The 12,146-nt window shown below is 42.4% G+C and overlaps 2 long non-coding RNA genes across 2 annotated transcripts in view; one reads left to right on the top strand and one right to left on the bottom strand.

Moving 5' to 3' along the window:
* The window catches only part of LOC106723718, a 53,551-nt gene extending 44,690 nt beyond the window's left edge, over positions 1-8,861 (bottom strand). Inside the window, exons 1-2 of the long non-coding RNA XR_001359434.1 lie at positions 7,910-8,861; positions 7,320-7,424 (exon numbers count right to left, since the gene is read on the bottom strand). This is a non-coding gene — a long non-coding RNA (uncharacterized LOC106723718). The remainder of the gene's footprint in view (positions 1-7,319; positions 7,425-7,909) is intronic.
* A 2,555-nt stretch (positions 8,862-11,416) lies between these two features.
* The window catches only part of LOC106723717, a 3,829-nt gene continuing 3,099 nt past the window's right edge, over positions 11,417-12,146 (top strand). The window contains exon 1 of the long non-coding RNA XR_001359433.1: positions 11,417-11,474. This is a non-coding gene — a long non-coding RNA (uncharacterized LOC106723717). The remainder of the gene's footprint in view (positions 11,475-12,146) is intronic.

Genomic DNA, 12,146 nt, shown 5'->3' with positions numbered 1-12,146 from the left:
ATATATAATATTCATGCCTTTAAGATGCTCACCGCCAAATGGAGGGGACAGATTAAAGGGGGACATATATCCTCACTTCACCATGCCAGGCAGAGTTGTAAAAAGCACTATTGGAGCAGAGGATGAGAAAAACTAGTTTTGCTTAGCAAGTATATACAGGAATCTCTCGGGGGAGTAGGCAAGTGAACCAACCAATCCTTGATAGGTAGGCAGGATTTCTAGGCACCTGACAGCATGTTTAGTTTATATTCCAGACTGGGGAAATTCAGTTCCCTTCTTCCCTCTCCAGAAAAGATTACTTATTTCTCAGAAACGAGGATAAAGGAAACTCCTTCAGATTCCTCTTCCACTTACTCATCAGTGGCTAATCGAATACACATTCTGAGAGCCACAGAGACAAACACATACCCTTGGATGCAGAAATTAATCAATACTTGGATAAAAATTCAAGTCACATAAAAAATGTTTCAACTTCATAGAGTTCATTTTGAGACATTCAATAGAAAACAAGGCATTGTATCACAAAATAAATACACACAATATGACTTATCAGAGGTAAAAAAATAAATAGTACTTAAGATATATCACTGCTAAGAAATATCAACCAAGGTCACTAGCTGGAAAGAGGAATTAGCAAAATTCATTAGTTTTTGCTTCTATTACCATTCTCAAACCTGTTTAGTTCATTAGAATTTCTTAAACAAGCAATTGGCTTTGGAATGGTAAATGAAACAGAAGCATAATTCAGTATAACTGTTCTTCTTGTTTGGATATTAGCTAGTAGACCATGAGATGTTTCTATGTTTTCTACTTGCTATCTTATCTCTTTTTCCTTTTCTTGCTCAAAGGCAGAAGCAATAATTCTCAAGGTGGGCAGATTGCTCCCCAGGGGACACTTGGCAATGCCTGGAGACATTGCTGATTATCAGAATGAAAGTGGAAGTGGGGAGGGCTACTGGCATCTAGTGAGTAGAGACCAGGGATGATGCTACATATCCTACAATGCACAGTACAGCCCTTAAAGCAAAAAGGTATCCAGCCCAATATGGATATATATAGCTGAGACTGAGTGAGAAACACTGTCAATATAGCTGAGACTGAGAAACACTGAATGGAATTCTGGGTAAGCTGAGAAAGGTCTTGCAAAGAAAACAGAAAATACAGGATTCAGGAAATTGATTGCTTTCTTAATCATGAAAATATGAGAAGAACATTATTAATAAAGGCAGGTACTTAAAGTTAAAGCTCCTACAGCAACTTGAGAAGAGCTGCCCTCTCCATGTTACTGCTCAGGTCCTGCAGTGATTGTATTTTATGAACTCCAAATTGAAACTGTGGTCTGATAAAGGATTTCCTTCTTTAATTAGTGAATTTATTTTTATACAGTTTTTAAATAGTAAAAATAGTATACAACTTATGTGTATAAGCATGTATGTGTGTATCTATACCTATATTTATATCTATATCTATATCTATATATATATTAGTATACAGAAATTCCTTTTTATTAACATAATTAGGCTATGTAAACAACTTAAATATCCATCAGTGGAGGAATGTTATAATGAGTTATGGTATATATTTTTATATCAGTTCCTATATCCATTAAAAATAATATTTTTCAAGCATGCAAAAAACGTGTATGGAAACATGCTGGCAGGGATTTGCTTTAAAGTACTTTTCCATAATAGAGTCAAAAGTAATCACGAGAAGCACTCTGTTCTCATATGCAAATACCTTCAAGATATAATGTGAATTAAAAGAAGTGGGGAACAGTGGGGGAGGGGGCCACATAGGGGAAGACCACACGAATTTTTACATATGCAAGCACTTGAATAAAGAAATCATTGAGTGATACTCAGAAATTCATTAAAGTGATTCCTTGGGAGCATTAATAGAGGCGTCAGGAGCTAAAAGGATGAGGGATAAGGGTGAGAGCAAGACTTCTCAGTGTGTACTTTTGAAGTTTTGAGCCATGTGAATGTTTTAGATATTCAAAATCTTAACACACAATAAAAGTTCATCAGATAGAAAACTAATCTGTCCTAAAAATTTTAGAACATATTGTTGCCATACTTACATTCCAACCTTGAAAAAAACTCATATTACGTTCACAAAGATTATCTCATTTATCTTCACAAACACCCTCAAAAATTTTTAATGGGCACAGTGGGGGAGGAAGCAGGAATTTTGAATCTGATGCAGGCTGGGCACATCTTGTGAACAGGAATTAGGTTTGTTCTCCCTGGCTCTTAGGGGTAGAAAAGGATCAAAGTGTAACAGTAGAGAGAGAACCTAATTAGACTCAACAGAAAGAATTTTCTAACAGAGAAAACAGTCTTTGGAGGCCTCAGGATATAGCAAATTCCCTGTGTAAATCTTGGTGGAGTGTGCACCTTTACATTTTTCTAGCTTAGACTGGACTAGGCTCAAAGGTAGATCTGAATTAAAGATTAAAAACAAAAACCAAAAAAATCCCCCACCACCACATTCTTAGATACAGCTATCTATGAGGGGGAGTAGAGGGCTCCTTGGCAATATTTTTAAAGATTTAAAATGCTCGCGTGCTAAAACCCAGAAACTGCACTTTATGGTAACTACGCGAACAAAAGAGGCATCTGTATACGAACAACCACTGCATCACTGTTTTGCAACAGCCTAAACTGGAAATGATCTATGTGTTGATGAATAGAGGATTATCTAAATAAATATATAAATCCATATTAGGAAATACCAGAAAGCAATTTGGAAAAAGGAAATAAAGGACAACTTGGGAAAGCTACATTTAATCAAAGAATAGATTGCCAAGATATGTCATTGAGTTGGGGGGAGGGGGGGGAAGAAAGTTGAAAGATGATCCATACAATATAATACAAGTATAATTTTTTACAAGCAAGTGTAATTTTTAAAAAACTTCATTATTTTCAATGAGTTCATATATGAAATGTACAGAAAAAGGCTTGAAGGAAAAACAAAAGTGATGGGAAAAGGGATGGTGAAGGAATGGGGTTGTCAAAGGGGCCTTTAAGCCTTCTCTGTAATGTTTTAAATTTTTGCAAGGCAAGTGAATTTATGGATCACTTGTTTAGTTAAAATGGTTGCTTTTATACTTAAAGCAGTGGAGAAGGCAGCATCTTTGCTCAGCGGGCTCACAATCTTTTAAATGATGTGTTAGAATATATTTTAGTATGATCTGCATAACAATCAAATAGTAACAGCGAACACTTATTGAGATCTTATTATGTACCATGGACCATATGTTTATTAAATCATTTAATCGTGACCACAGCCCTAGAAGTAGAGACAATTACTATCCCTACTTTATAGGTGTGAAAACAGGCCCGGAGTGACTGGACCAAACCCAGAAAGCTAGTGAATTTGGAACAGAGATTTGAACACATATTTCTGACTCTGGAGTCTAGACTTAACTACTCTGCTGTACTGTCCAAGTATAGAGAGAGCATAGATGATCTACAGTGGTAGAGTTGGGATTTGGAAATGTGAACTTGGTAGGGGGTACTATGGGAGGAGTCCCAATTATGGCAGACAGGGCTACTTACCTACAATATATCTATGTCGCCTTCTTTTTCCACTAAGAGAACCCTGACTTGCCCTAGCTCAGTGGTCGGCAAACTCATTAGTCAACAGAGCCAAATATCAACAGCACTTCTTCAAAATAGACTCGCCCAGGCCGAAAACCGACTTCTGCGCATGGGCCATGAAGTTTCAATCGCACTGTACGTGCGCGCCCGCATGTGGCATTTTGGGGCCAAAGAGCCGCATGTGGCTCTCGAGCCACAGTTGCCAACCACTGCCCTAGCTGGTTTGGCCTACAGACTGAAGGGGCCCGGGTTCAATACTGGTCAAGGGCATATACCTCGGTTGCATGAGGGAGGCAACCAATCAATGTGTCTCTCTCACATCAGTGTTTCTCTCTGTTGCTCCCTCTACCTCCCACTCCCCGTAAAAATCAATGGGAAAAATATCTTTGGGTGAGGATTAAAAAAAAAGAGAGAGAGAGAACCCTGACTTGATGTTGGGTGTTAAAGTCCCTCAGTCAAAATTCTCACAGCTTCCTTTGCATATAGAGACAGCCAGGTGACATGGTGCTGGCCAATGAGATGCTAGCAGAGGATGTTTGCAAGAAAGCTTGCTAAAGGAGACATCGCAGCTGGGTAAGTGTCACTTTGGCCTTTTGCCCTTCACCATTCATCCCTTTTTCTTGCCTAGAACACAGATATAATGCTGGGAGATGCCATCTTTAGGCCACGAGAAGAGCCACTTACTAAAGATGAAGCACAAGCTTTTAAGGTGTTTGGTACACCCTGACACTGCTGTGTAGCCCTGGTGGCTACCTCTGATTTCTTATGTGAGAAAAACAAACCTCTTTGCGGTTAAGCCCACAGTCACGTTCATGCTGACAAAGGCAGTTTAACGAGCACCGTGGGGTCTTGAGAGGCTCATCCTTGGGAAAGAACAGAGATGTCTGAAAGGTCTTAGCCTATCCTGGCTTTGAAAATGTAAAAGAACTGCTGCTCTACTCCAAGTTCCACTGGGACCACCAGGCCAAGGGCATGTATCAGCCTACACCTGGCCATCAGACAGAGCCCTCAAAGACACAGAGAAACACGGAAGGGAGCCAGGAAATCCACGGAGCTTAAAATCTCCCTTAAGCAAAAACACAGGGCAGGGCTGAGTATCTGCAATTTGATTCCAGTGCTGGGGGGGGTATAGATCCCATTCTACTTATAGCAGCAGCAAGTGCAAGTGCAGCAGGGGGAGGAGTGGGGCTCTGGCAGCTGTGTTTTGAACCTGCCTGGGCAGCTCCCTAAACATTTGTTTCAAAAACAGGCAAGAGAAGGGGATATTTTGGGGGGTGGAAAGGAGTTTAGGAGAAGGGGAAAGAATGGTACACACTCTGGAAATGGACTACTGATGTCTCAACTCTCTGCAGGTGATATTTCCCAAGCCAATCTTGGACTTGTCAGATGGGCCAAATCTCTCCTAATGAGACTCCCCGAGCCTGATCACTCCTTACGCCTGGGGTTGGCCAAAGGTCAGCTAGACTGGAGTTAGAGGCTGTTTCTAAGTCAAAAGGAGACTGAAGAAGATACAAGAGTGGCAGCCACTGACACTAAAGGGGAGGATGGAGCACTGTGAGAAGGACTTAACTGGGTGGAGCACCTCAGAGAGGCCAGGGAGAACTGGGATGTGGCCAGGTGGCCCCGAAATGTAGGTAGCTGGGGTGGACCATCCTTTCCTAAAGTCTGGCAGTGAAAAGAAGGAACACATAAGGTGGCAACTTAAAAATATTGTGGAGGAAAGGTGGAAGGTGGGTCTGCCTAGGCCAGTGGTTCTCAACCTTCCTAATGCCGCGACCCTTTAATACAGTTCCTCATGTTGTGGTGACCCCCAACCATAAAATTATTTTTGTTGCTACTTCATAACTGTAATTTTGCTACTGTTATGAATTGTAATGTAAATATCTGATATGCAGGATGTATTTTCATTGTTACAAATTGAACATAATTAAAGCATAGTGATTAATCACAAAAACAATATGTAATTATATATGTGTTTTCCGATGGTCTTAGGCGACCCCTGTGAAAGCATCATTCGACCCCCAAAAGGGTCGCGACCCACAGGTTGAGAACCGCTGGTCTAGGCAAAAGAAGTAGAAAGTAGCTGTAGGACTGAAGGAGCAAACTAGGTGGGAATTTTAGATTGTGACAGGTTGCAGTCATGTCCCTCTGCCAGCCCATTTCCCAGGGTGCCTGCTGTCCCTGTTTTGCTGTTAGGATCCCTCTATCTTTTTTGCTGTTAGGATATTTCAGAGAATTTGAACTTCAACTAGACAATCTTAAAAATCAAAACATTTGTAATGTCCAAAGGCATAAAGTTAAAATGGTAGAAACTGAGTGACAAGGGATCATTTAAATGACACCACATAGAGCCAGTTCTTGACAGAAACTTGAGAGTATTTTCCAATAATTAAGTAGAGGTCAGAAATCTAGAACTTGGAAATGAGAAAGAAATGTGGGTTAACTATTCCAAACCTTGTACTTTAGAAATGAGAAAGCTAAAGGTCAGAGAGGGGAAGTGAGTTGCTCAAGTCACCCAGCTAGTTTGGGGATCATAAAAGCAAATGCAGAGGGCATATACCAGGAACTTCACATTCACATGCCTTAATTCAATTTTTACATCAACCCTACAAGGTAGATAATCTAACAGGCAAAGCCACTGACTTGAGGCCACACAGAAACAGTAAAAGGGCAGAGCTTGGATCTGAACCCGCATAATCTGGCTCCAGAGAGTCTGCTTTTAACCACTACTCTTCATTCCCTTGGTCCACTCAGCAGCTTTTTCTCAACTCTCCCAAGCTACCTCCCCTGCCTGCCACCTCCCTTCAATGTCAACAGAATGTCCTCACCTCACTCCTGCTCTGATGGAGGCAGGCAAGAAGGATGGTTCTTTGGTGTTAAAAAAAAAAAAAAAATAGCAGAAGAAGAATAAAGGGGAGATGCCTGCCCTGGAGGACAGGAAGGGGCGGAGGAGGTAGCTGAAGAGGGTCGGGGCCTACAGCCTCTGCTGTGTTCCAGGAGGGACTGGCCTTGTCTTCCTGTCTGGTAGTTTGGAGCAGGAAGTTATAATGAATGTGGAATTCATGGAGACTTGGTGAGGTGGGGGTGATAAGCCCCAGGAAATGATATGAAAAATTATGTTCATAAGCATTTTTCACATCCCACTTCCTCCGATTCTAGCTGATCTAGAATGAACCAGACTCTTGCTGTTGCCCTCTCCCACACCTCCTGGGATCCCAGGAAAGATAGCCAGGATGGAGGCAAGAGCTAGGGGGCTGCAGTTAGGAGACCGGGGTCCAAACGCTGGCCCTGCCTCTTAACTTGCTGTGTGCACTTAAGCAAAATAAGAATTGCCTTCCTCTTCTCCTTATCACAAGGAAGTAGGAGACATAGATGGCATATCATAAACATGATGGAATGCAAAAACACAAAACACAACATCCAAACAAAAAACTGAAAGCACAGCAACACAGTGTGGGTTGTTTACTCTTGTGATCACGTAGCTCACGGGAGCTGCAGCTGGTTGCTGCTACCCAGCATTAAGAGACAGGATGGTACTGATTATCATTAGCCCAGGAAAAGATCACAATTCAAAATTCAAAGCACAGGTTCTAATGAACACGCATCGCTTTGCAACATCATAAAGCTGAAAAATCGAAAAATGGTAAGTCAGTGACATACAGGTACATTACCTCTTGAAGCCTTAGTATCGTCATCTGTTAAGGGACAGTAACCTACCTCTCATGTCGGAGTCGTGAGAATCAAATGAAAACTAGCTGTGATTGAGTGCACGCGGCTGGAGCTTGGCGTGTAGCTGGCAGGCCCTCAGACTGTTGATCACATCTGAATTTGGGGAGACAAATTCAGGGAATACCTGAGCAATGGCAAGACTCTGAGATAGAGGGTCTTAGTGGCAGCAGCTGGTTGAAAGAGAGGCCTGGGCTATTTGAGTTGAAGCTATATTTCCATAGCAAGCACACCGTTGTTTTTCACTTTGAAATTTGTTTTTACTTAAAAATTCTATTTTGTCATAACATAAACCTCCTTGTTGAGAAATTAATTTTAAATGTTTTCATTATAAAATGCATTCTCATTATTAAACATTTATAAATGTTATGAAAATCAACCATAATTCCCTCATTTAATTTTAACATTTACTATATTTCACTGCTTCCAGTGCATGTTTTTCTTTGTTTTGACTCTGATAAGATGTTGATAAAAACTAATTAGGTTTTGTTTGCTCGTGGGAAAAATTGTAAATATAAGGCATATAAATAGATATAAATATATAGAAAGAGAGAGACTTTTATTTTAGGGAATTGACTCACGTGATTGTGGAAGCTGGGTGAGCCCAGAATCTGATGTGTTAGGCCAGCAGCTGGAGATTCAGGGAAGAACTGCAAGTTGAGTCTTGCTCAAGGGACATCAATCTGTTTCATTAAGGCCTTCAACAGATTGGATGAAGCCAACCTCCATTATTAAGGGTAAATTGCTTTACTCGAAGTCCACCAATGTAAATGTTAATCTCATCCAAAAACATCTTCACAGGATCATCCAGAATAATGTTTGATCAAGTGCCTGGGCACCATGGCCCAGCCTAGTTGATACATAAAATTAACACGTTGTAAAAACCTTTTAGAAATGAAAACTATGAGGCTCAAAGGAACTCTGTATTATATAAGTCGTTTCCTACATATTAGCAGCATTCGTGGAAACTATTTCAGGTGTTCATCCTTGAGCAAGTTCAGCTTAACTCCAAGAGTTTTCTAGTAGGCTGTAGCAGTGTGTGTGGAAAGGGTTTACTCTCTGGAGTTAGCAAGCACACTGCTTTTCCTTAGATTATATGATGGGGTTGGGGGCAAGTAGAGTTGATGGAGATTGTGGTGAGGGGTTAAATCACATGACTTCCTTTGGTGGGATCACTTGGCTTGAAGGAAACAGGAGGGATGATGACAGTCTGACTGTGCCTCCTAAGGAGATAATGAAATGTTCTCGTGTTTCTCTAGACCACGACCTCTGGAAAGCATGCCAGCCCAATCCTGATGCTCTGACAAAGTTCCATCATCCCAGAAGGGGGCTTGAGGTGGCCAAGGCAATAAAGGAAATTAAAACTCCGGCAACAGTGGAGAAAGACTTCAGGCCAAAGAGAGGATGGAAGTTGGAGCCATGAGCTCTGCTATTTCTATCTTCTCTGGGATTACAGCCAGGCTGGCAGGCATCTCTATCAAGAAAAATTTGCAGAGCATAAGAGCCAGTAGGTCACATGGATCTGACGAAGGCACAGCCCCACCCCTGCCCCACCTCCCAACACATGTCATCAGCAACCTTAGTCATCCCCATCTCCTAAGATAGAGGTAGCCTTAGCAGGAAAGGTCAGTTGACTTAAATAGCTGTGGCACGCACAGCAACTTTCCTGGCCTGAGAAAGAAAACCCAAGCCATGAAGGATGACGTGCAGCTATTGCTACCTATGGTCGGGCGACAAAAAGGGAGACTAATGAGCATTTGTTAGACATCTTCTGTGCTCCCTACTCATGTGCTTTTGCACGTCCACATAGTGGCCTTACTTAGTCCTGAGGGCTGAACATCATTATAATCATGTTATAGGTGATGAAAAAACTCAGCAAGATTAAGTGACTTGCCCAAAGGTAATGGTATTAGACATTTCTCCTTCCCTGACTCAGTGCTATCATAGATGTACTGCTATGGTGCTAAAAAGTGTAGATGTTTGTTCTTTTAGAAATATCATAAATGCATGATTTAAAAAAAAACACAATAAACTGTAGATAAAAACAGTCACAATGTCTCCTAGTCTTGTCTCGAGCAAGTCACGACCATCAGTACTTGTACCTTTCCAAGAACAGTCTATGAATACAACCAGATAAGAATGTGTGTCTCTGAGTGTGTGTTCTTACACACACACACACACACACACCCACACACAGTAAAATACAATATGCTCTTTTGCACCTTGCTTTTTTAACTTAACAATACAACTCCAATTTCTCTATCAGTACACATAGATCTTCATTATTGTTAGCAGCTGCATAATTCATATGAATAAGCCATATTTATGTAAACCATTGGTTCCATTAGTTTGCTAATATAAACAATGAGGCAATGATCTTTCCTGTACATGTTTTTATGCACATATGCAAGCATATCCATTCCTAGAAGAAGACTTGCTGGGTCAAAGGGATATGTGCTTGGCAAATAATGATCTGCAAATTGCCCTCCCAGGAGGATTCCCAATTTTCACTTCCTCTAACATTACCTGAGAGACTGCCAGTGATTTCAACCTGCCAGAAAGGTTCAGAACATCTTTCTCTGCTGTGTCTGACTGAACCAGTGCCCAGACCCAGGACTTCTGTTTTCAAGGCTAGTGTTTATTTTCCCTTTTATGCAAAAGTTACTTTCCATATAGACATGGTCTAAAGGAGGTGGGAGAAACTCAAATTTTAAATGAAATTTGAAAGGATAATGTCACCATCTTTATAGGTTAGCTCCTAGGAGTAAATCAAGCAATACAAACTTATGAACAAATCACTAAACAACCTGAGGGCCAAAGGCCAGCCCCATTTCTGAATCTCATTAAGTCCAACGCTTGCATGGAGCTACTTTAAAAAGTTACCTTGTCTCCATCGGATCTCCTGAATGCCCTCCCTGGGCCTCACTGGGCTTGTCTGGCTGGCAATAGTTCCCTGTGTAGATTCAGGAAGCTTTGCCTGTCTTCCCTAAAGTCTATTCTCCAAGGGTGAGGGGCCTTGGGTCCGTCCACTCAGCTAGTTTGCAAGATGAATGTGCTTAGAGCACTTCTTTGATTCATGCCATGAAAATGGGAGGGGAGCCCTAGCTGGTTTGGCTCAGTGGACAGAGCTACGGCCTGTGGACTGAAGGGTCCCAGGTTCGATTCTGCAATCCCCAGTAGGGGGCGTGCAGTAGGCAGCCAATCAATGATTCTCTCTCATCATTGATGTTTCTCTCCCTCTCCCTTCCTCTCTGAAATCAAATATATATATATAATGTTTTAGAAGCGATGGAACACAATCTGATTTAGGTTTTTAAAAGACTACTTTCCTTGCTGCGGGGAATACATTATGTAGAGCTTAGAGTGGAAGGAGAATGACCATTTGCAAGGCTAAAGCAGAAGTGAGAGAGGATAGTGACTTGAAGTAGGAATGTGATGGTGGCGCCAGGAACACAGAACTCTCGGGTTGGCTTGGAATATTGGAGGACCATCTCTTCCATGGTTGTAATGTTTGAGTAAGAGGGGGGGGGGGGGGGGGGGGGGGGGCGTGGTGAAAGGTAGTTCTCTCTAGTGGCTCCCCACCAATGAAAAACAAATAGCATACAAATAAGTCCTCCGCCTTTTGAAAAGCAAACCTGACACGTCCAGGGAATACATTAGCAGCTGGGAGGCGTGCTCTTCAGGGCCAGTTCTAGAACGCATTTTTCTGAGGGACAACATACTTTGCCTCCATATTCCTTTCGTTGTTTGCACCTCTTTCCCCCCTGCCTTTCATCTAGAAGATGCCCTGGGCTGCCTTCTAGCTCCTACTAGCTTAGAAGCTGGAAGTGGGAGGCCCGGGAAGCTGAGAACCATCATGGAAAACTCAAGCTGTTTGTTTTCCGGCTTAATCCGTCTGGTTATTTTAGCCCCGATGGCAGCTCCTTCAGAATGTGAGCCACTCATCGCCCTTCCATTTAAGTCTTTTCAGATCAGAAAGGGAAGCCATCTGGATATGACACCCTCCCTTGGAGACCTTCCTCCCTTTTCTCCCGGCCCGCCCCGCAGAGGGCCCCGCCCCAATCCGTTTCAGTGAGAAATGCCCACTGGAAGATTCCACTTCGTAAAGAGAGAAAACCAAGGCGCCGAGAAGCTGCACTGAGCGAGGTAGGTAGAAATCACTTCCCTGAACAAGGAAGGAAAAAAGAGGCTTTTCTGGGGTGAAACATAGCTTGCCTGAGAGGGAGAAAACAAACAGCTTCCCTGAGTGAGGAACAAAGAAAAGCGCTTTTCTGAGGTAGAAACAGCCTCCCGGAGGTCAAGACGGCTCCCCGGAGGGAGAAATCTGAGGTGGAAGCAAAAGCGCAGGCAGCAAGAACACGGGTTCTAGAGTAAAGCTGAGGCCACACCACAAAAAAGAAGTTAAAACAAAAGAACGGCCTTTGTTACCCCTGTCACTCGTACAGAAAAGGGAGACCCTAGTAGGTGACACAGTTCGCGAACCGGGCTTACCCTAAACACAGAAAGCGAACTCTACTGAGACTTTCGGGACGGAAAGCCGTCTCTTATAGAGGAAGTTCCCGCCCACCCAAGTTTCAAATTGGTCCAATTTTATGCAAATATAGTTTCAAAATTGGTCCCAGTTCTGATTGGTCAGAATCATGCCATTCTGGTTGGTTGTTATGGAGTAGCTCTGATTGGTCAGTTTCGATGCAAATGAGGATCTAGCTGTGCAGTTCTGATTGGATGGGGCAGGTCTCAGCCCATTGGTCAAAAGACAAAACCAGGGCTTCCCTGACGTGGTTGACTCAGAGTAGCAGGGCACAGTGGGGAGGCAAA

This window comes from Myotis brandtii, unplaced genomic scaffold (assembly GCF_000412655.1).
Source record: "Myotis brandtii unplaced genomic scaffold, ASM41265v1 scaffold630, whole genome shotgun sequence".
NCBI classification, from domain to species: Eukaryota; Metazoa; Chordata; class Mammalia; order Chiroptera; family Vespertilionidae; genus Myotis; species Myotis brandtii.
This window is presented reverse-complemented; position numbering and strand designations above follow the sequence as displayed.